Below are 24,398 nucleotides of genomic sequence, written 5' to 3' on the forward strand. Positions count from 1 at the left end.
GTTGGAGAGACAGTGCTGGTGCTGTGTGAGCAATGCTCAGCAGGAGCCAAAGCACTGGAGTGTTACCAGAACCTGCCAGGGCTGTCGGGAACATGAATTGCATCTCTGCCAGACCCAACACACCCACAAGCCTTGGCTGGCTCCAGGGGCACCCATCTCTCTGTGTTTCAGGCATACACATCAGCCCTTACCTCCTAAACTTCCATTTTGTGATCTCTGAGCTTTGATCTTCTCTCTCCCAAAACAGGGAGCTCAAAAACATCCATGAGAGCGCCTCCAAGTCTCTCCCAACACTGGCATTGTCTCTACACAGAGATGCTACTTCTCCAAACACTGGTTAAAGCAGTAGTAGGCATGCTTTTGGTGTTTCCCACACTGATACCTTCCAGGCTCTGGCATTCTCAGCTGCAAAGTCGCTTGAGTGAACCTGCAATCATCCTCCTAATTCTTCTGCTTTTAACCCTTTCCTCCCAAACCAAACCATTTCTAATGAAATAGGCTTTCACAGAGGCATCACCAGTGTGACAAATGTACTCTGTGTTGGGCTCAGCAGCGCTGAGTCCCTTTTGGACCCAGCCAAAGCTGACTCAGTCAGACATGGTGGGAGACACTGGACTCTTCAATGACACAGAGCCCATTCCTTCAGCTTTCTTCCCCAGCTTCCAAATCATTCAGCTATTACACAAGGGACAGGATCCATCACAGCGTGAAGCAAAATTTCAAGAGCAAAGTATAATGAAAGTGTTACTTCAGCCAAGTGCCTTAACCCATGCCTCAGTTTTTTTTTGAACCTTAATTTTCCTTCACTGTCCACTTGAGAAGTTGGAGTGATAGCGTGGCTGTCGAGCACTCCCCATCCATCCAAGGTCAACCCAGCAGAGACAGTAATAACAACCAAGGATTGTCAGTAAAGAATATATGGTGAGAAAGACCAGGTTGTGATTGGACAATGCACCCTAGGGAGGAAGGGCAAGACTCTTTGGGGAGAAGCAACCTTGCTGCAGCTCCTGTAGAGAAGCAAACCACAAGACAGCAGAAGAGCAAGAATGTGGTGGAGAAATGTGCACGGATTGTTGATGGAAGGCCAACCAGAAGAGAGGAATTAAGATACATTTTGTGACCTCATGGAATGCCACCAGACCATGATCTGGGCAGTCAGTCTGTGTGGATGAGTTTATATCCCGGAAATCCTTGGGCCTCTCATTCCGGCCCTAACACAAGTCCTCAGATAGGAACGCACAGGACAAAAGCCAGGAAATGAAAAGGCAGAAATGCAGGAAACCAGGACACAGCCTCTGCCATTAACTGCAATGGTGCACATTTGACATGAACTGGTCAGAAAATTATGGCTTCCACTGAGGTGATCTGGGCCTGAGGCAGGGCAGGACTGCTATAAAAGGCAGCCCAAGTCTCTGCTCTCTCATCCACTTCTCTCACCTCCTCCTCTTCCTCAGGAACCAGGTGAGTGGGAAGCCTCTTCTCCTCCACCTCCTGCTGCTTCAAGAGCATCTCTTGCCTGGCTGGAGGTCTCAGCTGAGAGGGGCTGTTGTAGTGCAGGGATGGGAACTGCTTCTGCTGGGAGAGGGCAGGGGACAGAAGGTCTTGTGCAGACAGAGAGAGGCTGGGGCTTGTCTGAGGTGACTCCTGGGCGTTGAACTGGGAAGTGCAGTGGGGGTCAGGAGGTGCCTGGGCTGCAGGGTGTTTGGGTGCAGTGCTGCTTCTCATGTGTCCTCACTTTGTGCTTCTCCCTGCCCTCTATGCAAGGTGTACCTGTGACCCCGAGCCATGTCCTGCTGCCAGCCCTGCGACCCTTGCTGCCAGCCTTGCGGCCCCTGCCCGCTGGCCAGCAGCTGCACTGAGTGCTGTGTCAGGCAGTGCCAGAGCTCCCACGTTGTCATTGAGCCGCCTGCTGTGCTGGTGACCCTGCCCGGCCCCATCCTCAGCTCCTCCCCACAGAACACCGCCGTGGGATCTTCCACCTCTGCTGCTGTTGGCAACATCCTCAGCTGTGGCGGAGTGCCCATCAGCTCTGGGGGCTTTGACATCTCCTGCATCACCAACTGCTATGGTGGCAGCAGATGCCGTCCCTGCTAAGAATGCTGATGCCAACATCCTTGGGCAAGAACCTCAAAGACCTCATATCACGGAGCTGGAATGAAGACAGAATTTTGGGACATTGTATGGAGGACTTATGACTTTTGTTTCATTCTTATCTTCTGTTCTTTCTCTTCCATTCCTTTCCTGTCACCAGCACTCAATGTCAGCCTAGTTGGACCTCCAGGCTTTCCTCCTTCTTTCTATCTGGAGGGCAGGCCGAGGGACACTGCAAATGTCCCTCAGTGGCTGCTCCTGATGCTCTCTGGGAACCTCCTCCTTTTTCTTGCTTTGAGTCAATAAAGTTGTTTTGCATCCAAGCCTTGGCCTCTGCTTCTCTTTCCATCTGTGTCAACTTTTCCAGTGAGCTCAGGGCTTGGGACGCTCTACAGTGGATTTTACTTTGTGCCTTTTCTCTTGAAGCTCACAAACACATTCCTTTATACACCACTAAAACTACCAGGGGAGGAAGATGCTTCCCCAGCTTGACATAAATGGGGGGTCAAAAGGGGTACGTGGGAACCAGCAATGCTTGAGGACAGCCCACAACCTCCTCTTTTCTGACACCACCCCCACATTTACTGTTCTGTCCAGCTGCTCTCCAGGCACACAGGACTGAGGGGTTTCATAGGTTGGGGTTGGCAGCACGCACCCAGATGGGCTGACTGGGCTCAGCTGTTCTGTGGTGTCACAGTAGAATGGGTTGGATTCAGACCTATACAGGGGACCCTCAGCCAACCCTGTCCAAGCTTAGATGCAGGCACAGCACTGGCCAGACATCTGAGCAGAGAGTGATCTCAACCAGTCAGCTGTTTTAACCAGGAGTTTCAAACCCTCTACATAAAGACCTTCCATAATAAACCACTGCTGTTTGATGATGGCTCTCAGTGTGTGGTGTCATGTGTCAGTCTCCAACTAGCAACCCCACATAAAACTATGGGGCTCTTTGCAGGTAAATGAATCATGAAGGAAGCTGTGACCCCATGAGGAGCCTGCACCCGAAAAGATTCCTGGCAAGAATGTCCACTACAGTGGAGAGAAGGCCACAGTGGAGAAGTCTTGCTGACTGGAATTCTTCCCCTGTTGGGGAGCTACCATGGAGCACTGTGTTTTTGAACAAGTGCAACCCTGGCAAATGACTGAACCCTGGCAAATTTCCATGAGAATCTCTGGAATGAAAGAGTCCCCATCCTTTTTGTTGGAATCCTGGAACTGCTGGAAAACTGGATGGAGTTCCCCAAAACCTTCTACTTTCCAGAGAGAAAAGGCTCCACATCATCACTCATAATGACACAGGTTCTCCAGCACCTTGGTCATCTCTGACACATACAGAGGGGTTGCAGTGGCTGCTGCATTGGGATTTGACACATTCCTCAGACAGTCCTGGCTCACTGTTCAACTGGCACAAAGATGCATCTTTAGACAAAACTGTGCCTTTCTGAAGAAGCAAAAGAAGGGTGTGGGAAAGGCCCCAGTTGGTCACCCTGTGCAATGAACATTTCACACTCCACGTGAAACTGTAGCCAGGCTCTTCAGTACCCACTGGAGGAGAGGTGCTCTGAGCTGCCAGGGAAGTCCAGTGTCCCAAATCCAACTCCAGCACCCCCATGGTGGCCCCTGAGGCTCTGGGCATGGAGCAGAAAGCACTGTCCAACATTACTTGACCTGCTCTGTATATGATATTGTTGTCTTTGGACATCACTCACAGTGCAGCAATACATAAACGAAGTGGATCAGAGTGTGTATTTCTGCATGTGCATTGATGTCACTCCACTTACTTCCCCAAGGAAAGATTTCTGCAGCAACAAAGCAAGAAAGTTACTCAGAGTACCTGGCACAGCATGAATACAGTAGTCATGACAGATGATGGACCTGAAAAAGCAGGATTGGAAGTATGCCAAGGAGAAACACACAATTTTACCATTCACATTTGCATTTTCAAATGAAACACCTGTGTCCGCATATTCCAGCTGATTTGCCATGTAATCTCACAAGTCTCCTACTTTTCTCTCATGATCCAGAAGCATCTTTTACATAAAATTCTGGGTTACACTTAGATTGAGGACAGAATCAAAATCTCCCTCCCACCTTGCTGGAAGCAGCCACTGTTTCCCCTTCTCGGTGTCATAGACAAGTAACTTCCCTTTTCTGGCCACCACCTCCCAGAAACGATCAAACAGTTTCTCCAGGTGCCTCACTCTCTTTGACACCATCATTTTCCATACCTTGTCGTTCAGGAAAAGGCCACCGTGGCCACGGGACTCACGAACTTCACAGAGCCACCAGAACACTGTCACATCCAAGCCTCCACATGAGGCAGGATCAAGGACAGTGGGAAACACCTGAGTGCCCCAAGGCTGCCTGGATGTGGCAACAAAGGGATAGCCGAGTTTGGGACTTTCATTGAGAGATGTGGGTGCCGTGGCCCTCTCCAGATGCCTGGAGAGAAGGAACTGGGCCCTGAGTGTGTGTGAGGGGCTGGCACTGCTGGGCAGGGAAGGCCCTACGGGGCGTGCAATGGCTGGGCTGAGAGCTCAGCTCAGGCCCAGCTGTGGACACACACACAGGGGCACTGACACACTGCCAGCCTGCCCAGCTGTGCTCAGAGATGACCCCAGAGGCACAGAGCCCAGCACACGGGCACAGGCACACGGGCTGGGGGGTTGCACACAAGTGCCCTGATCTGAGCACAACCATCCCTGCGCAGGCCAGAGGCTCTCAGGGGTGTTCCCAGCAGGGCATAAGCACAGGGATGTGCAGACACTGGCACACTCTGGGGCACAGCCACAATAGCATGCACATTATTGTGGGGGAGCACAGGGGGCAGAGGCCTGAGGAAGGGATGTGAGTGAGGAGGTGCAGGGAAGTTCCCAGTCAGAGCAGATTCTGGGAACACCAAGCAGGCAGAAGCTCAGTCTGAAGGGCTACAGGAGTCTCAAGCACTATGAAGGCAAAGGAGAAAGAGTTTCATTGAAAGGACAAATCACATAGAGGAGCCATTAGGCGGTGAGCAAAAGACTGGAGGGCAGTGAACATAGAAGGCCCTGCCAGCCAGCACCAACATAAAATATCCAAAAGAATGCCTCAGGCTGGAATCCCCTGCCTCTTTGGGTTCCCTTCTGCACCTAGGTCATGTCTCTTACACACACCAACGCATCCTTGGCCCCAGGAAACATGGGATCTCACATACCAGCATTCAAAAAAGGTCCATGAAGGAATGGGAATGATGTGAGCCAGGAAATGCAAAGTCATTGTAGATGGAAAAACCAACTCATGCTATACCATTCCCAGAAATCTTTCCATTCATTTGGGATCATGCAAGAATATCATCACTTGTACAGCTCAAACTGTGGGCCCTGAGGCACTGTGGTGCCAGGATAAAAGGCAGCTGAACTGGTGGCTCTCTCAACAACTTCTGTCACCTCCTCCTTCTTGGGAATCAGGTGAGTTGGAAGCCCCTTTAACCTCCACCCTCTCCATGACTGCATTGATCTTTTCGGCCCTTGTTCCTGCTCCTTGTGCTTCTGTGGGTGTTCTGCAATGGTGGTGGTGTGGGCAGAGGGGAGACCGTGTGCTCTGGCCAGAGGCTGAGGCTGGGCTGAGGTGCTGATTTTCATCCCGGTTAGGCAGGAGCACAGCTGGGCCTGGCTGAGCTCGGAAGGACCGTGCTGGGCTCAGGCAAAGGATCCCCAGGCTGGGCCTGCACAGGCTGGAGCTGCGCAGGCAGCAGGGGCCTTGTCCTGCTGGGGGTGCCTTGCGGGCTGTGTCTCAGGTGTGCGTGTGCTCTGCTTCCTCCCTGCCCTCTGTGCCAGGTGCAGCGCCAGGCTCAAGACATGTCCTGCTCTGAGAAGTGCCAGCAGTGCCAGCCCTGCAACCCTTGCTGCCAGCCCTGCGGCCCCTGCCCGCTGGCCAGCAGCTGCACTGAGTGCTGTGTCAGGCAGTGCCAGAGCTCCCACGTTGTCATTGAGCCGCCTGCTGTGCTGGTGACCCTGCCCGGCCCCATCCTCAGCTCCTCCCCACAGAACACCGCCGTGGGATCCTCCACCTCCGCTGCTGTTGGCAGCATCCTCAGCTCTGAGGGAGTGCCCATCAGCTCTGGGGGCTTTGACATCTCCTGCATCACCAACTGCTATGGTGGCAGCAGATGCTGTCGTCCCTGCTAAACATGCTGATGCCAACATCCTCAGGCAAGAAGCTCCAAGACATCAGGACATGCTCCATGAATGCAGACAAAATATTGTAACTTGGAATTTAGCCTCTTTTGCTATTAGTTCCTTCTTCTCACTCCTTTCCTTTCACCGTGTGCCAATGGCTGCCTAGTGGTTCTGTCCCCCCACCCCTCCTCTCCCTGGATCCTGCAAGCTGATCAGATGCAAAGACCTCTGCATCTTAGCGGCTGCTCCTGCTGCTACCTCTGAGAATCTCCTTCTTCTCTTCTTTAGACTTAATAAAGTTCTTTTTGCATCCACCCTTGGGCCTGTTTCTTCTCCTTTACCTCTGAGAACTCCTCCAGTCACGTCAGGAGAACGTGGGAAAAGCAGAGAGCGGGACTCACTGCTATGGATCTTCCTTGTGCCCTTTCCATTGGAGCTGACATGGATACCCTGACAGTGAGGGTGGTGCAGCACTGGAAGAAGTTGCACAGAAAAGTTTATTCTCACTCGTAGAAATGTTAAGGCAAGGTTGCTGAGGACATTGAGCCACTTGATTTTGTGGGTGCCATCCTTGTCCATATTTTGGGCGGTGGGTGGAGTGTTGCAAATGAAAGAAAATGTTGCTTAGGTTTCCTTCCATCTCAAGATTTTGAGTTGACACAGTCAGGTGGATGGAACAACCACAAAACCATGGTGCAAAGGCAAAGAGCAGACTTATTTCCTTGCCATTCTCCACACAGAAGACCAAGGGAACACTTCGGTGGAGATGCACAAGTGGGAATATTTTTCCCCTTTGGCTCAGTCCTTGCTAGTAGGGCTCCTCTTTACACCAGTGCTGTGATCTCCCTGGGCTTTTTGTGATATTTGAGCTTTGATCTTCTCTCTCCCAAAACAGGGAGCTCAAAAACATCCATAAGAGCGCCTCCAAGTCTCTCCCAACACTGGCATGGTCTCTACACAGAGATGCTACTTCTCCAAACACTGGTTAAAGCAGTAGTAGGCATGCTTTTGGTGTTTCCCACACTGATACCTTCCAGGCTCTGGCATTCTCAGCTGCAAAGTCACTTGAGTGAACCTGCAATCATCCTCCTAATTCTTCTGCTTTTAACCCTTTCCTCCCAAACCAAACCATTTCTAATGAAATAGGCTTTCACAGAGGCATCACCAGTGTGACAAATGTACTCTGTGTTGGGCTCAGCAGCGCTGAGTCCCTTTTGGACCCAGCCAGTGCTGACTCAGTCAGACATGGTGGGAGACACTGGACTCTTCAATGACACAGAGCCCATTCCTTCAGCTTTCTTCCCCAGCTTCCAAATCATTCAGCTATTACACAAGGAACAGGATCCATCACAGCGTGAAGCAAAATTTCAAGAGCAAAGTATTATTTAGCTAACCACCTTACCCCACTTTGGACAACCACCATAACCCATGCCTCAAGTTAGTTTTTGCACCTTTCTTTTACTTCCCTGTCCACTTCAGAAGTTGGAGTGATAGCGTGGCTGTCGAGTACTGCCCATCCATCCAAGGTCAACCCAGCAGAGACAGTAATAACAACCAAGGATTGTCAGTAAAGAATATATGGTGACAAAGACCAGCAAGCTGTTGGACAAGGCACCCTAGGGAGGAAGGGCAACACTCTTTGGGGAGAAGCATCCTTGCTGCGGCTCCTGTAGAGAAGCAAACCACAAAACAGCAGAAGAACAAGAATGTGGTGGAGAAATGTGCACGGACTGTTGACTGAAGGCAGGCAGACCAGAAGAGAGGAATTAAGATGCATTATGTGACCTCATAGAATGTCACCAGACCATGATCTGAGCAGTCAGTCTGTGTGGATGAGTTTATATCCCGGAAATCCTTGGGCCTCTCATTCCGGCCGTAGCACAAGTCCTCAGATAGGAACGCACAGGACAAAAGCCAGGAAATGAAAAGGCAGAAATGCAGGAAACCAGGACACAGCCTCTACCATTAACTGCAATGGTGCACATCTGACATGAACTGGTCAGAAAATTATGACTTCCACAAAGGTGCCTCAGGGCTTAAAGCAGGGCAGGACTGCTATAAAAGGCAGCCCAAGTCTCTGCTTTCTCATCCACTTCTCTTACCTCCTCCTCTTCCTCAGGAACCAGGTGAGTGGGGGGCTTCTTCTCCTCCACCTCCTGCTGCTTCAAGAGCAGCTCTTGCCTGGCTGGAGGTCTCAGCTGAGAGGGGCTGTTGAAGTGCAGGCCATGGAGCTGGTTCTGCTGGGAGAGGGCAGGGGACAGAAGGTCTTGTGCGGATCAAGTAAGGCAGGGAATTGGCTGAGGGAGCTCTTGGGCTTTGAGCTGGGCAGTGCAGCTGGGGCTAGAAGGTGCTTGGGCTGCAGGGGGTTTGAGTGCCGTGCTGCTTCTCATGTGTCCTCACTTTGTGCTTCTCCCGGCCCTCTGTGCCAGGTGTACCTGTGACCCCGAGCCATGTCCTGCTGCCAGCCCTGCGACCCTTGCTGCCAGCCCTGCGGCCCCTGCCCGCTGGCCAGCAGCTGCAATGAGTGCTGTGTCAGGCAGTGCCAGAGCTCCCACGTTGTCATTGAGCCGCCTGCTGTGCTGGTGACCCTGCCCGGCCCCATCCTCAGCTCCTCCCCACAGAACACCGCCGTGGGATCCTCCACCTCTGCTGCTGTTGGCAACATCCTCAGCTGTGGCGGAGTGCCCATCAGCTCTGGGGGCTTTGACATCTCCTGCATCACCAACTGCTATGGTGGCAGCAGATGCCGTCCCTGCTAAATCTGCTGGCAATGTCTTCCTGCAGGAACATCCAGGACTTCAAAGCCTGGTTTTGGGCAGGAGATAGAGCTTCAGAAAGTTGTATTTAGAGCTTTCGAACACCGCTTCCTTGTTTCACTCACCTCTTCTTTTCTGTCCCTCTCTCCCCAAGGCTAATATGGCCTTGTTGTCCTCCCTTCCTGTGCAGAGCAGTGCAAAGAAAAGCACATGGGAGCTCCAACTTACTGGCTGCTCCTGGTGCTCTCTGTCAGCCATCACCTTTTCTCCTTTAAACTTATTAAAAGTGTGTTGCATTCAAGCCTTGACCTTTGAGTCGTCTATTGTTCTGGGGCAACTCCTCCAGTCTGCTCAGGAAAAAGGTGGAGACAACAAAGTATGGGGCTTAGTGCGGCGGATTTTACTTTGCACCCTTCCCTTTTCCCTTGGAGCTGATGAAGAACATCCCCGGCTACTCAGCAGCCAAAGGCCATCATGGAGACTTTGGCTCCAAAGGAGTGGCAATGGGAAACAACAACAATTGTGAACAGCCCACAGCACATCACTTCCTATACTTCCTTCATTGCCTGGCCTAGGGTCTGTGGCCAGCACACCTGGGAACAAGGAGATGAGATCCAAACCTCACACAGGCCCTCAGCACTTGGCATGGCCCAGCTGCTGCCCAGAGCCGCAGGGCTGAGGGGATTCACAAGTAAGAATTGGTAACACACTCAGTCTGGGCAGTGGAGTCTCCATCGCTGTGATCCCAACACCTCCAAAAGGATCTAATGTTTTGTTCCAGGTTTCCATCTTCCCCGTGTCAATGACTTGTGGTTTCGCTCCTAATGCCAACATGCAGGAATGTTTTCAGATGTACTAGAAAATTTCTGGTTAATCCTTGGCCTTCAGCGCCAGACAATTGACCAAGTATCTATCCCTGGGTATCCATGATCTCTTGGGAACGGAAAATAAACTTCTGAAGGCATTGCTGGGTTCCAAATACCAGCTCAGGTTCACAGGTCTCTCTGATGCATGCGACATTCCACACATGCTCCTCCTGCCTGGATATCAAGGCAGTGACAGAGCCTTTGTCCATCTCACAGGATACACACACACCTTGCTCTGTCCCAAAACCAAGGCTTCATCTGCTCCTCATGAGACCTGCTGCTCAAGCATTAGTCTCAGTTGCCAGAACCACACCATCTCCAGTTCCACATCCTTCTGTGTGCGTGACCCCCACAGGCAAACCCTCCACATGGCTCCTTTTGGAAACCAGAATATATAAAAAGACTGTAAGCTACTACAGAATGCACAAAGGAGGCCACGATGATGGGGAACGGACTGGAGGATATCCATGAGGAGAGACTGAGGTCACTAAGCCCATTCAGCCAGGAGAAGATGAGACTGAGGCCAGACATGACTTTGATCTTTGACATCCTCCTGAGGGCCAGTTCAGGAGCAAGAACCAAACTTTTCACACTCATGACCAGTGACAAGACTTGAGGAAGTGGGTGGAGATGAGTTGAGGGAGGCTGAGGTGGGATATCAGGAAAAGGTTCTTCACCCAGAGGGTGTTTGGTGGTTAAACACTGGAACAGACCCCCCAGGGAAGTCGTCACTGCAAGGGACCAACTGAAATAGCTCAAGAAGTGTTTCAACAACTCTCAGGTACTTGGTGGGAGTCTTGGCATGTCCTGTGCAGGGTCAGGAGTTGGACTTGATGCTCCTGACGGGTCATTTTCAACTCAGCATCTTCTGTGATTCTAGAATTTTATGATTGTGCTGAGAAAGTCTCAGTCCTCTTGCTAAATGCCATTCCCTTACTTAAATAGCGTGGTGCGGTCCTCCACAAGCCTCTGGTTCTCCAGGGAGTAAAGACTGCGTTCCTTCTATCTTTCTCCTGAGAGTTGGGTGTTTGGGGGCTTTTCCTCTAGGGGAATTTTCTTCCCATTTGGTGCCAGTGAGATGATGAATGGACAGTGATCAAGAAACTAAAGACACATTTTGCTTCATCCCACACTTCTTGTGCGGTGGTTTTTGCCTTTTCTTAAATATGTTTTCATGAAGGCTTGACCAGTGTCACTGAGAAGTTCAGGCTTGGCCAGCACTGACTCTGTTCTTTAGCTGTCTGGATCTGGCTTTGTAGAAAATGGGCAAAGCACTTTAGATGTTGTTTAACCTCCTCATTGTTACAAAACCTTGTCATCTAATAAGGGGTACAAGGGAGTATAGAGCAATTTTAGGTGAATAAAATAATCAGAAGGAAAAAACCAGTTCAGGCTGGTTTAATAGACTACCAAGCAAATTTGATTTAGTTAATTTCAAATTCAACAGGAAAACAGCATTTTGGCTTCAATAAAGGGCAGATGAATCTTCAAATATTCTCAGAATGAGATACTATGATGTAGGACTTGGAAAGAAACACTTAAAAAAATACAACCATCTAAAGTGCTTGGTGGATCTACTTCATGTCTTTGGCAAGTTGAACAGACTGAGCCAGTTATGGTGATTACCATAATGTTATCATTTGGAAATCAGGTCTGCATTACTGCACATTCTCCCTAGTCCTCTTTGCACCCCTCAGGGCACTGTTCCGAATGACTCTTCCTGGCAGGTCCCAAAGGCGATGAAAACCAACGTTTATGGAATTCAGGTTTGCAATTTTGCATTTTTGTTCTGCACAACCACTGCACATCACAGACAGGAGAGCTACCCCAGCTTTCTACAAAATCCTAGTAAGGTCCAGGTCTGCACGCAAGCACAAACTGTATCATGTCCCGCTCATTAAAATGACTCAGGTCTCCTGGATAAGGATCAGGCCCATGACAACTCCTGGCATTCCCAGAGGACCCCCAGAGATTGCACAGAAAGATGATGAGCCAAGTGAGTCAAACACAATTTTTCTCTGAGCACTGTTAAAGCAGCAACAGGGTCCAACCCTCCCAGCAGATGCACAGCCATGTGCGACACTGAGTGACCATCATGAAGAGATGGGAAAAGCAACAGAAAATGATGTGTCAGGACCCCTCACGTGGCAGACCTTGGGCATGTGGGCAAGAAACACAAGACTGATGCCCATTTCCTGACAATGTGGACTAAAACAAACCCACAGGAATGACACAGGTGAACACATTTGTCCACAGAGGATGCTGCCAGCTGATGGTCTGAGCATTCTACATGCACTCAGCATTGGTTTTGCCCAGGAAATGCTTGAGTCTCCCATCCCAGCACTTTGAGAAATGACCATTCATGTAGGAAAGCAAAGAGAATTAGCCAGGAAATGAAAAGGCAGCAGTACAGGAAACCAGGACACAGCCCCTACCATTAACTGGGATGGGGCACATTTGACAGGAGCTGGTCAGAAAATTATGACTTCCACTGAGGTGCCTCTGGGCCTGAGGCAGGGCAGGACTGCTATAAAAGGCAGCCCAAGTCTCTGCTCTCTCATCCACTTCTCTCACCTCCTCCTCTTCCTCAGGAACCAGGTGAGTAGGAAGACTCTTCTCCTCCTCCTGCTACTCCAAGAGGAGCCCTTGCCTGGCTGGAGGTCTCAGCTGAGAGGGGCAATAAGCGCCCACGGCTGGGAGCTGCTTCTATTGGGAGAGGGCAGGGGAGAGAAGGTCTTGTGCAGATCAAGTAAGGCTGGGACTTCCATTGAGGTGACTCCTGGGCTTTGAGCTGGACAGGAAAATGTGGGGGCCAGGAGGTGCCTGGGCTGCAGGGGGTTTGGGTGCAGTGCTGCTTCTCATGTGTCCTCACTTTGTGCTTCTCCCTGCCCTCTGTGCCAGGTGCACCTGTGATCCCGAGCCATGTCCTGCTGCAAGCCCTGCGACCCTTGCTGCCAGCCCTGCGGCCCCTGCCCGCTGGCCAGCAGCTGCAATGAGTGCTGTGTCAGGCAGTGCCAGAGCTCCCACGTTGTCATTGAGCCGCCTGCTGTGCTGGTGACCCTGCCCGGCCCCATCCTCAGCTCCTCCCCACAGAACACCGCCGTGGGATCTTCCACCTCTGCTGCTGTTGGCAACATCCTCAGCTGTGGCGGAGTGCCCATCAGCTCTGGGGGCTTTGACATCTCCTGCATCACCAACTGCTATGGTGGCAGCAGATGCCGTCCCTGCTAAATCTGCTGGCTATGTCTTCCTGCAGGAACGTCCAGGACTTCAAAGCCTGGTTTTGGGCAGGAGATAGAGCTTCAGAAAGTTGTATTTAGAGCTTTCGACCACTGCTTCCTTGTTTCACTCATCTCTTCTTTTCTGTCCCTCTCTCCCCAAGGCTAATATGGCCTTGTTGTCCTCACTTCCTCTGCAGAGCAGTGCAAAGAAAAGCACATGGGAGCTCCATCTTACTGGCTGCTCCTGGTTCTCTCTGTCAGCCACCACCTTTCTCGTTTAAACTTATTAAAAGCGTGTTGCATTCAAGCCTTGACCTTTGAGTCGTCTATTGTTTTGGGGCAACTCCTCCAGTCTGCTCAGGAAAAAGGTGGAGACAACAAAGTATGGGGCTCAGTGCGGCGGATTTTACTTTGCGCCCTTCCCTTTTCCCTTGGAGCTGATGAAGAACATCCCCGGCTACTCAGCAGCCAAAGGCCATCATGGAGACTTTGGCTCCAAAGGAGTGGCAGTGGGAAACAACAACAATTGTGAACAGCCCACAGCACATCACTTCCTATCCTTCCTTCATTGCCTGGCCTAGGGTCTGTGGCCAGCACACCTGGGAACAAGGAGATGAGATCCAAACCTCACACAGGCCCTCAGCACTTGGCATGGCCCAGCTGCTGCCCAGAGCCGCAGGGCTGAGGGGATTCACAAGTAAGAATTGGTAACACACTCAGTGTGGGCAGTGGAGTCTCCGTCGCTGTGATCCCAACACCTCCAAAACGATCTAATGTCTTGTTCCAGGTGTCCACCTTCCCTGTGTAAATGACTTGTGGTTTCACCCCTTATGCCAACATGTAGGAACGTTTTGAGCTGTACTTGAAATTTCTGGTTAATCCCTGGCCTTCAGCCCCAGGCAGTTGAACAAATATCATTCCCTGCGTATCCATGATCTCTTGGGTGCAGAAAATAAACTTCTGAAGGCATTGCTTGGCTCCAAATACCAGCTCAGGTTCACAGGTCTCTCTGATGCATGCGACATTCCACACAAGCTCCTCCTGCCTTGATATCAAGGCAGTGACAGAGCCTTTGTCCATCTCACAGGATACCAACACACCTTGCTCTGTCCCAAAACCAAGGCTTCATCTTCCCCTCGTGAGACCTGCTGCCCAAGCATTAGTCTCAGTTGCCAGAACCACACCATCTCCAGTTCCACATCCTTCTGTGTGCATGACCCCTACGGGCAACCCCTCCACATGGCTCCTTTTGGAAACCAGAATATATAAAAAGACTATAAGCTATTACAGAATGCACAAAGGAGGCCATGAGGATGGGAGAGGGTCTGGAGGATCTCCATGAGGAGTGGCTGAGGCCACGAAGCCCATAAAGCCAGGAGAAGATGAGACTGAGGTCAGGCATGACCATGATCTTTGACATCCTCCTGAGGGGCAGTACAGGGCAAAGAAGCAAACTTTTTACGCTCATGACCAGGGACAAGACTTGAGGAAGTGGGTGGAGATGAGTTGAGGGAGGCTGAGGTGGGATATCAGGAAAAGGTTCTTCACCCAGCGGGTATTTGGTGGTTAAACACTGGAACAGACCCCCCAGGGAAGTGGTCTCTGAGAGAGACCAACCTGAGAGAGCTCAAGAAGCGTTTAGGCAACACTCTTGAGTACTTCTTGGGAGTCTTGGCATGTCCTGTACAGGGTCAGGACTTGGACTTGATGCTCCTGATGGGTCATTCCTAACTCAGCATCTTCTGTGATTCTAGAATTTTGGATTAGATGGATTCTTCCGGGCAGGCCTCAGAGGTGATGAAAACCAACCTTTATGGAGTTCAGGGTTGTAATTTTGCCTTCTGTTCTACACAACCACTGCACATCACAGACAGGAGAGCTACCCCAGCTTTCTCCAAAATCCCAGTAAGGTCCCAGGTCTGCACGCAAGCACAAACTGTATCATGTCCCGCTTATTAAAATGATTCAGGTCTCCTGGATAAGGATCAGGCCCATGACAACTCCTGGCATTCCCACAGGACCCCCAGAGATTGCACAGAAAGATGATGAGCCAAGTGAGTCAAACACATTTTTTCTCTGAGCACTGTTACAGCAGCAACAGGGTCCAACCCTCTCAGCAGATGCACAGCCGCGTGCGACACTGAGTGAGCATCATGAAGAGATGGGAAAAGCAACTGAAAATGATGTGTCATGACCCCTCATGTGGCAGACCTTGGGCATGTGGGCAAGAAACACAAGACTGATGCCCATTTCCTGACAACGTGGACTAAAACAAACCCACAGGAATGACACAGGTGAACACATTTGTCCACAGAGGATGCTGCCAGCTGATGGTCTGAGCATTCTACATGCATTCAGCATTGGTTTTGCCCAGGAAATCCTTGAGTCTCCCATCCCAGCACTTTGAGAAATGACCATTCATGTAGGAAAGCAAAGAGAATTAGCCAGGAAATGAAAAGGCAGCAGTACAGGAAACCAGGAAACAGCCACTACCATTAACTGGGATGGGGCACAATTCACAGGAGCTGGTCAGAAAATTATGACTTCCACTGAGGTGCCTCTGGGCCTGAGGCAGGGCAGGACTGCTATAAAAGGCAGCCCAAGTCTCTGCTCTCTCATCCACTTCTCTCACCTCCTCCTCTTCCTCAGGAACCAGGTGAGTAGGAAGACTCTTCTCCTCCTCCTGCTACTCCAAGAGGAGCCCTTGCCTGGCTGGAGGTCTCAGCTGAGAGGGGCAATAACAGCCCACGGCTGGGAGCTGCTTCTATTGGGAGAGGGCAGGGGAGAGAAGGTCTTGTGCAGATCAAGTAAGGCTGGGACTGCCATTGAGGTGACTCCTGGGCTTTGAGCTGGGCAGTGCAGTGGGGGCCAGGAGGTGCCTGGGCTGCAGGGGGTTTGGGTGCAGTGCTGCTTCTCATGTGTCCTCACTCTGTGCTTCTCCCTGCCCTCTGTGCCAGGTGCACCTGTGATCCCGAGCCATGTCCTGCTGCAAGCCCTGCGACCCTTGCTGCCAGCCCTGCGGCCCCTGCCCGCTGGCCAGCAGCTGCAATGAGTGCTGTGTCAGGCAGTGCCAGAGCTCCCACGTTGTCATTGAGCCGCCTGCTGTGCTGGTGACCCTGCCCGGCCCCATCCTCAGCTCCTCCCCACAGAACACCGCCGTGGGATCCTCCACCTCTGCTGCTGTTGGCAACATCCTCAGCTGTGGCGGAGTGCCCATCAGCTCTGGGGGCTTTGACATCTCCTGCATCACCAACTGCTATGGTGGCAGCAGATGCCGTCCCTGCTAAATCTGCTGGCAATGTCTTCCTGCAGGAACGTCCAGGACTTCAAAGCCTGGTTTTGGGCAGGAGATAGAGCTTCAGAAAGTTGTATTTAGAGCTTTCGACCACCGCTTCCTTGTTTCACTCACCTCTTCTGTCCCTCTCTCCCCAAGGCTAATATGGCCTTGTTGTCCTCCCTTCCTCTGCAGAGCAGTGCGAAGAAAAGCACATGGGAGCTCCATCTTACTGGCTGCTCCTGGTTCTCTCTGTCAGCCATCACCTTTTCTCCTTTAAACTTATTAAAAGTGTGTTGCATTCAAGCCTTGACCTTTGAGTCGTCTATTGTTCTGGGGCAACTCCTCCAGTCTGCTCAGGAAAAAGGTGGAGTCAACAAAGTGTGGGGCTCAGCGCGGCGGATTTTACTTTGCACCCTTCCCTTTTCCCTTGGAACTGATGAAGAACATCCCCGGCTACTCAGCAGCCAAAGGCCATCATGGAGACTTTGGCTCCAAAGGAGTGGCAATGGGAAACAACAATTGTGAACAGCCCACAGCACATCACTTCCTATCCATCCTTCATTGCCTGGCCTAGGGTCTGTGGCCAGCACACCTGGGAACAAGGAGATGAGATCCAAACCTCACACAGGCCCTCAGCACTTGGCATGGCCCAGCTGCTGCCCAGAGCCGCAGGGCTGAGGGGATTCACAAGTAAGAATTGGTAACACACTCAGTCTGGGCTGTGGAGTCTCCATCGCTGTGATCCCAACACCTCCAAAAGGATCTAATGTTTTCTTCCAGGTGTCACTCTTCCCTGTGTCAATGACTTGTGGTTTCACCCCTTATGCCAACATGTAGGAACGTTTTGAGCTGTACTTGAAATTTCTGGTTAATCCTTGGCCTTCAGCCCCAGGCAGTTGAACAAATATCATTCCTTGGGTATCCATGATGTCTTGGGTGCAGAAAATAAACTTCTGAAGGCATTGCTGGGCTCCAAATACCAGCTCAGGTTCACAGGTCTCTCTGATGCATGCGACATTCCACACAGGCTCCTCCTGCCTGGATATCAAGGTAGTGACAGAGCCTTTGTCCATCTCACAGGATACCAACACACCTTGCTCTGTCCCAAAACCAAGGCTTCATCTGCTCCTCGTGAGACCTTCTGCCCAAGCATTAGTCTCAGTTGCCAGAACCACACCATCTCCAGTTCCACATCCTTCTGTGTGCGTGACTCCCACGGGCAACCCCTCCACATGGCTCCTTTTGGAAACCAGAATATATAAAAAGACTATAAGCTACTACAGAATGCCCAAAGGAGGCCACGAGGATGGGAGAGGGTCTGGAGGATCTCCATGAGGAGTGGCTGAGGCCACTAAGCCCATTCAGCCAGGAGAAGATGAGACTGAGGCCAGACATGACTATGATCTTTGACATCCTCCTGAGGGGCAGTTCAGGAGCAAGAACCAAACTTTTCACACTCAGGACCAGTGACAAGACTTGAGGAAGTGGGTGGAGCTGAGTTGAGGGAGGCTGAGGTGGGATATCAGGAAAAGGTTCTTCACCCAGCGGGTATTTGGTGGTTAAACACTGGAACAGACCCCCCATGGAAGTGGTCTCTGCAAGGGACCAACTGAGAGAGCTCAAGAAGTGTTTCAACAACACTCTCAGGTACTTGGTGGGAGTCTTGGCGTGTCCTGCGCAGGGTCAGGAGTTGGACTTGATGCTCCTGATGGGTCATTTTCAACTCAGCATCTTCTGTGATTATAGAATTTTATGATTGTGCTGAGAAAGTCTCAGTCCTCTTGCTAAATGCCATTCCTTTACATAAATACCATGGTGTGGTCCTCCACAAGCCTCTGGTTCTCCAGGGAGTAAAGACTGCATTCCTTCTATCTTTATCTTGAGGGTTGGGTTTTTGGGGGCTTTTCCTCTAGGGGAATTTTCTTCCCATTTGGTGCCAGTGAGATGATGAATGGACAGCGATCAAGAAACTAAAGACACGTTTTGCTTCATCCCACACTTCCTGTGCTGTGCTTTTTGCCTTTTCTTAAATATGTTTTCATGAAGGCTTGACCAGTGTCACTGAGAAGTTCAGGCTTGGCCAGCACTGACTCTGTTCTTTAGCTGTCTGGATCTAGCTTTGTAGAAAATGGGCAAAGCACGTGAGATGTTCCTTTAACCTCCTCATTGTTACAAAACCTTGTCATCTAATAAGGGGTACAAGGGAGTATAGAGCAATTTTAGGTGAATAAAATAATCAGAAGGAAAAAACCAGTTCAGGCTGGTTTAATAGACTACCAAGCAAATTTGATGTAGTTAATTTCAAATTCAACAGGAAAACAACATTTTGGCTTCAATAAAGGGCAGATGAATCTTCAAATAATCTCAAAATGAGATACTATGATGTAGGACTTGGAAAGAAACACTTAAAAAAATACAACCATCTAAAGTGCTTGGTGGATCTACTTCATGTCTTTGGCAAGTTGAACAGACTGAGCTAGTTATGGTGATTACCATAATGTTATCATTTGGAAATCAGGTCTGCATTACTGCACATTCTCCCTAGTCCTCTTTGCACCCCTCAGGCCACATTTCTGAATGACTTTTCCTGGCAGGTCCCAAAGGCGATGAAAACCAACGTTTATCAAATTCAGGTTTGCAATTTTGCTTTTTGTTCTGCACAACCACTGCACATCACAGACAGGAGAGCTACCCCAGCTTTCTCCAAAATCCCAGTAAGGTCCCAGGTCTGCACGCAAGCAGAAACTGTATCATGTCCCGCTCATTAAAATGACTCAGGTCTCCTGGACAAGGATCAGGCCCATGAACACTCCTGGCATTCCCACAGGACCCCCAGAGATTGCACAGAAAGATGATGAGCCAAGTGAGTCAAACACAATTTTTCTCTGAGCACTGTTACAGCAGCAACAGGGTCCAACCCTCCCAGCAGATGCACAGCCGCGTGCGACAGTGAGTGAGCATCATGAAGAGATGGGAAAAGCAACAGAAAATGATGTGTCAGGACCCCTCACGTGGCAGACCTTGGGCATGTGGGCAAGAAACACAAGACTGATGCCCATTTCCTGACAATGTGGACTAAAACAAACCCACAGGAATGACACAGGTGAACACATTTGTCCACAGAGGATGCTGCCAGCTGATGGTCTGAGCATTCTACATGCACTCAGCATTGGTTTTGCCCAGGAAATGCTTGAGTCTCCCATCCCAGCACTTTGAGAAATGACCATTCATGTAGGAAAGCAAAGAGAATTAGCCAGGAAATGAAAAGGCAGCAGTACAGGAAACCAGGACACAGCCCCTACCATTAACTGGGATGGGGCACATTTGACAGGAGCTGGTCAGAAAATTATGACTTCCACTGAGGTGCCTCTGGGCCTGAGGCAGGGCAGGACTGCTATAAAAGGCAGCCCAAGTCTCTGCTCTCTCATCCACTTCTCTCACCTCCTCCTCTTCCTCAGGAACCAGGTGAGTAGGAAGACTCTTCTCCTCCTCCTGCTACTCCAAGAGGAGCCCTTGCCTGGCTGGAGGTCTCAGCTGAGAGGGGCAATAAGTGCCCACAGCTGGGAGCTGCTTCTATTGGGAGAGGGCAGGGGAGAGAAGGTCTTGTGCAGATCAAGTAAGGCTGGGACTTCCATTGAGGTGACTCCTGGGCTTTGAGCTGGACAGGAAAATGTGGGGGCCAGGAGGTGCCTGGGCTGCAGGGGGTTTGGGTGCAGTGCTGCTTCTCATGTGTCCTCACTTTGTGCTTCTCCCTGCCCTCTGTGCCAGGTGCACCTGTGATCCCGAGCCATGTCCTGCTGCAAGCCCTGCGACCCTTGCTGCCAGCCCTGCGGCCCCTGCCCGCTGGCCAGCAGCTGCAATGAGTGCTGTGTCAGGCAGTGCCAGAGCTCCCACGTTGTCATTGAGCCGCCTGCTGTGCTGGTGACCCTGCCCGGCCCCATCCTCAGCTCCTCCCCACAGAACACCGCCGTGGGATCTTCCACCTCTGCTGCTGTTGGCAACATCCTCAGCTGTGGCGGAGTGCCCATCAGCTCTGGGGGCTTTGACATCTCCTGCATCACCAACTGCTATGGTGGCAGCAGATGCCGTCCCTGCTAAATCTGCTGGCTATGTCTTCCTGCAGGAACGTCCAGGACTTCAAAGCCTGGTTTTGGGCAGGAGATAGAGCTTCAGAAAGTTGTATTTAGAGCTTTCGACCACCGCTTCCTTGTTTCACTCATCTCTTCTTTTCTGTCCCTCTCTCCCCAAGGCTAATATGGCCTTGTTGTCCTCCCTTCCTCTGCAGAGCAGTGCAAAGAAAAGCACATGGGAGCTCCATCTTACTGGCTGCTCCTGGTTCTCTCTGTCAGCCACCACCTTTCCCCTTTAAACTTATTAAAAGCGTGTTGCATTCAAGCCTTGACCTTTGAGTCGTCTATTGTTCTGGGGCAACTCCTCCAGTCTGCTCAGGAAAAAGGTGGAGACAACAAAGTATGGGGCTCAGTGCGACGGATTTTACTTTGCGCCCTTCCCTTTTCCCTTGGAGCTGATGAAGAACATCCCCGGCTACTCAGCAGCCAAAGGCCATCATGGAGACTTTGGCTCCAAAGGAGTGGCAGTGGGAAACAACAACAATTGTGAACAGCCCACAGCACATCACTTCCTATCCTTCCTTCATTGCCTGGCCTAGGGTCTGTGGCCAGCACACCTGGGAACAAGGAGATGAGATCCAAACCTCACACAGGCCCTCAGCACTTGGCATGGCCCAGCTGCTGCCCAGAGCCGCAGGGCTGAGGGGATTCACAAGTAAGAATTGGTAACACACTCAGTGTGGGCAGTGGAGTCTCCGTCGCTGTGATCCCAACACCTCCAAAACGATCTAATGTCTTGTTCCAGGTGTCCACCTTCCCTGTGTAAATGACTTGTGGTTTCACCCCTTATGCCAACATGTAGGAACGTTTTGAGCTGTATTTGAAATTTCTGGTTAATCCCTGGCCTTCAGCCCCAGGCAGTTGAACAAATATCATTCCCTGCGTATCCATGATCTCTTGGGTGCAGAAAATAAACTTCTGAAGGCATTGCTTGGCTCCAAATACCAGCTCAGGTTCACAGGTCTCTCTGATGCATGCGACATTCCACACAAGCTCCTCCTGCCTTGATATCAAGGCAGTGACAGAGCCTTTGTCCATCTCACAGGATACCAACACACCTTGCTCTGTCCCAAAACCAAGGCTTCATCTTCCCCTCGTGAGACCTGCTGCCCAAGCATTAGTCTCAGTTGCCAGAACCACACCATCTCCAGTTCCACATCCTTCTGTGTGCATGACCCCTACGGGCAACCCCTCCACATGGCTCCTTTTGGAAACCAGAATATATAAAAAGACTATAAGCTATTACAGAATGCACAAAGGAGGCCATGAGGATGGGAGAGGGTCTGGAGGATCTCCATGAGGAGTGGCTGAGGCCACGAAGCCCATAAAGCCAGGAGAAGATGAGACTGAGGTCAGGCATGACCATGATCTTTGACATCCTCCTGAGGGGCAGTACAGGGCAAAGAAGCAAACTTTTTACGCTCATGACCAGGGACAAGACTTGAGGAAGTGGGTGGAGATGAGTTGAGGGAGGCTGAGGTGGGATATCAGGAAAAGGTTCTTCACCCAGCGGGTATTTGGTGGTTAAACACTGGAACAGACCCCCCAGGGAAGTGGTCTCTGAGAGAGACCAACCTGAGAGAGCTCAAGAAGCGTTTAGGCAACACTCTTGAGTACTTCTTGGGAGTCTTGGCATGTCCTGTACAGGGTCAGGAGTTGGACTTGATGCTCCTGATGGGTCATTCCTAACTCAGCATCTTCTGTGATTCTAGAATTTTGGATTAGATGGATTCTTCCGGGCAGGCCTCAGAGGTGATGAAAACCAACCTTTATGGAGTTCAGGGTTGTAATTTTGCCTTCTGTTCTACACAACCACTGCACATCACAGACAGGAGAGCTACCCCAGCTTTCTCCAAAATCCCAGTAAGGTCCCAGGTCTGCACGCAAGCACAAACTGTATCATGTCCCGCTTATTAAAATGATTCAGGTCTCCTGGATAAGGATCAGGCCCATGACAACTCCTGGCATTCCCACAGGACCCCCAGAGATTGCACAGAAAGATGATGAGCCAAGTGAGTCAAACACATTTTTTCTCTGAGCACTGTTACAGCAGCAACAGGGTCCAACCCTCTCAGCAGATGCACAGCCGCGTGCGACACTGAGTGAGCATCATGAAGAGATGGGAAAAGCAACTGAAAATGATGTGTCATGACCCCTCATGTGGCAGACCTTGGGCATGTGGGCAAGAAACACAAGACTGATGCCCATTTCCTGACAACGTGGACTAAAACAAACCCACAGGAATGACACAGGTGAACACATTTGTCCACAGAGGATGCTGCCAGCTGATGGTCTGAGCATTCTACATGCATTCAGCATTGGTTTTGCCCAGGAAATCCTTGAGTCTCCCATCCCAGCACTTTGAGAAATGACCATTCATGTAGGAAAGCAAAGAGAATTAGCCAGGAAATGAAAAGGCAGCAGTACAGGAAACCAGGAAACAGCCACTACCATTAACTGGGATGGGGCACAATTCACAGGAGCTGGTCAGAAAATTATGACTTCCACTGAGGTGCCTCTGGGCCTGAGGCAGGGCAGGACTGCTATAAAAGGCAGCCCAAGTCTCTGCTCTCTCATCCACTTCTCTCACCTCCTCCTCTTCCTCAGGAACCAGGTGAGTAGGAAGACTCTTCTCCTCCTCCTGCTACTCCAAGAGGAGCCCTTGCCTGGCTGGAGGTCTCAGCTGAGAGGGGCAATAACAGCCCACGGCTGGGAGCTGCTTCTATTGGGAGAGGGCAGGGGAGAGAAGGTCTTGTGCAGATCAAGTAAGGCTGGGACTGCCATTGAGGTGACTCCTGGGCTTTGAGCTGGGCAGTGCAGTGGGGGCCAGGAGGTGCCTGGGCTGCAGGGGGTTTGGGTGCAGTGCTGCTTCTCATGTGTCCTCACTCTGTGCTTCTCCCTGCCCTCTGTGCCAGGTGCACCTGTGATCCCGAGCCATGTCCTGCTGCAAGCCCTGCGACCCTTGCTGCCAGCCCTGCGGCCCCTGCCCGCTGGCCAGCAGCTGCAATGAGTGCTGTGTCAGGCAGTGCCAGAGCTCCCACGTTGTCATTGAGCCGCCTGCTGTGCTGGTGACCCTGCCCGGCCCCATCCTCAGCTCCTCCCCACAGAACACCGCCGTGGGATCCTCCACCTCTGCTGCTGTTGGCAACATCCTCAGCTGTGGCGGAGTGCCCATCAGCTCTGGGGGCTTTGACATCTCCTGCATCACCAACTGCTATGGTGGCAGCAGATGCCGTCCCTGCTAAATCTGCTGGCAATGTCTTCCTGCAGGAACGTCCAGGACTTCAAAGCCTGGTTTTGGGCAGGAGATAGAGCTTCAGAAAGTTGTATTTAGAGCTTTCGACCACCGCTTCCTTGTTTCACTCACCTCTTCTTTTCTGTCCCTCTCTCCCCAAGGCTAATATGGCCTTGTTGTCCTCCCTTCCTCTGCAGAGCAGTGCGAAGAAAAGCACATGGGAGCTCCATCTTACTGGCTGCTCCTGGTTCTCTCTGTCAGCCATCACCTTTTCTCCTTTAAACTTATTAAAAGTGTGTTGCATTCAAGCCTTGACCTTTGAGTCGTTTATTCTTCTGGGGCAACTCCTCCAGTCTGCTCAGGAAAAAGGTGGAGTCAACAAAGTGTGGGGCTCAGCGCGGCGGATTTTACTTTGCACCCTTCCCTTTTCCCTTGGAACTGATGAAGAACATCCCCGGCTACTCAGCAGCCAAAGGCCATCATGGAGACTTTGGCTCCAAAGGAGTGGCAATGGGAAACAACAATTGTGAACAGCCCACAGCACATCACTTCCTATCCATCCTTCATTGCCTGGCCTAGGGTCTGTGGCCAGCACACCTGGGAACAAGGAGATGAGATCCAAACCTCACACAGGCCCTCAGCACTTGGCATGGCCCAGCTGCTGC

The 24,398-nt window shown here is 51.2% G+C and overlaps 6 pseudogenes; all 6 read left to right on the top strand.

Moving 5' to 3' along the window:
- The first annotated feature begins 1,323 nt into the window (after positions 1–1,323).
- LOC121471213 (feather keratin Cos1-2-like) lies at positions 1,324–2,094 on the top strand (annotated as a pseudogene).
- Positions 2,095–8,238: 6,144 nt separating this feature from the next.
- Positions 8,239–9,007, top strand: LOC140680742 (feather keratin Cos1-2-like; annotated as a pseudogene).
- Positions 9,008–10,309: 1,302 nt separating this feature from the next.
- LOC140680700 (feather keratin Cos1-2-like) lies at positions 10,310–13,101 on the top strand (annotated as a pseudogene).
- A 1,390-nt stretch (positions 13,102–14,491) lies between these two features.
- Positions 14,492–16,378, top strand: LOC140680701 (feather keratin Cos1-2-like; annotated as a pseudogene).
- A 1,572-nt stretch (positions 16,379–17,950) lies between these two features.
- On the top strand, positions 17,951–20,466 carry LOC116806687 (feather keratin Cos1-2-like; annotated as a pseudogene).
- A 1,390-nt stretch (positions 20,467–21,856) lies between these two features.
- On the top strand, positions 21,857–23,743 carry LOC140680702 (feather keratin Cos1-2-like; annotated as a pseudogene).
- Positions 23,744–24,398: the final 655 nt, after the last annotated feature.

This window comes from Taeniopygia guttata, chromosome 27 (genome assembly GCF_048771995.1).
Source record: "Taeniopygia guttata chromosome 27, bTaeGut7.mat, whole genome shotgun sequence".
In the NCBI taxonomy this organism is placed as follows: domain Eukaryota; kingdom Metazoa; phylum Chordata; class Aves; order Passeriformes; family Estrildidae; genus Taeniopygia; species Taeniopygia guttata.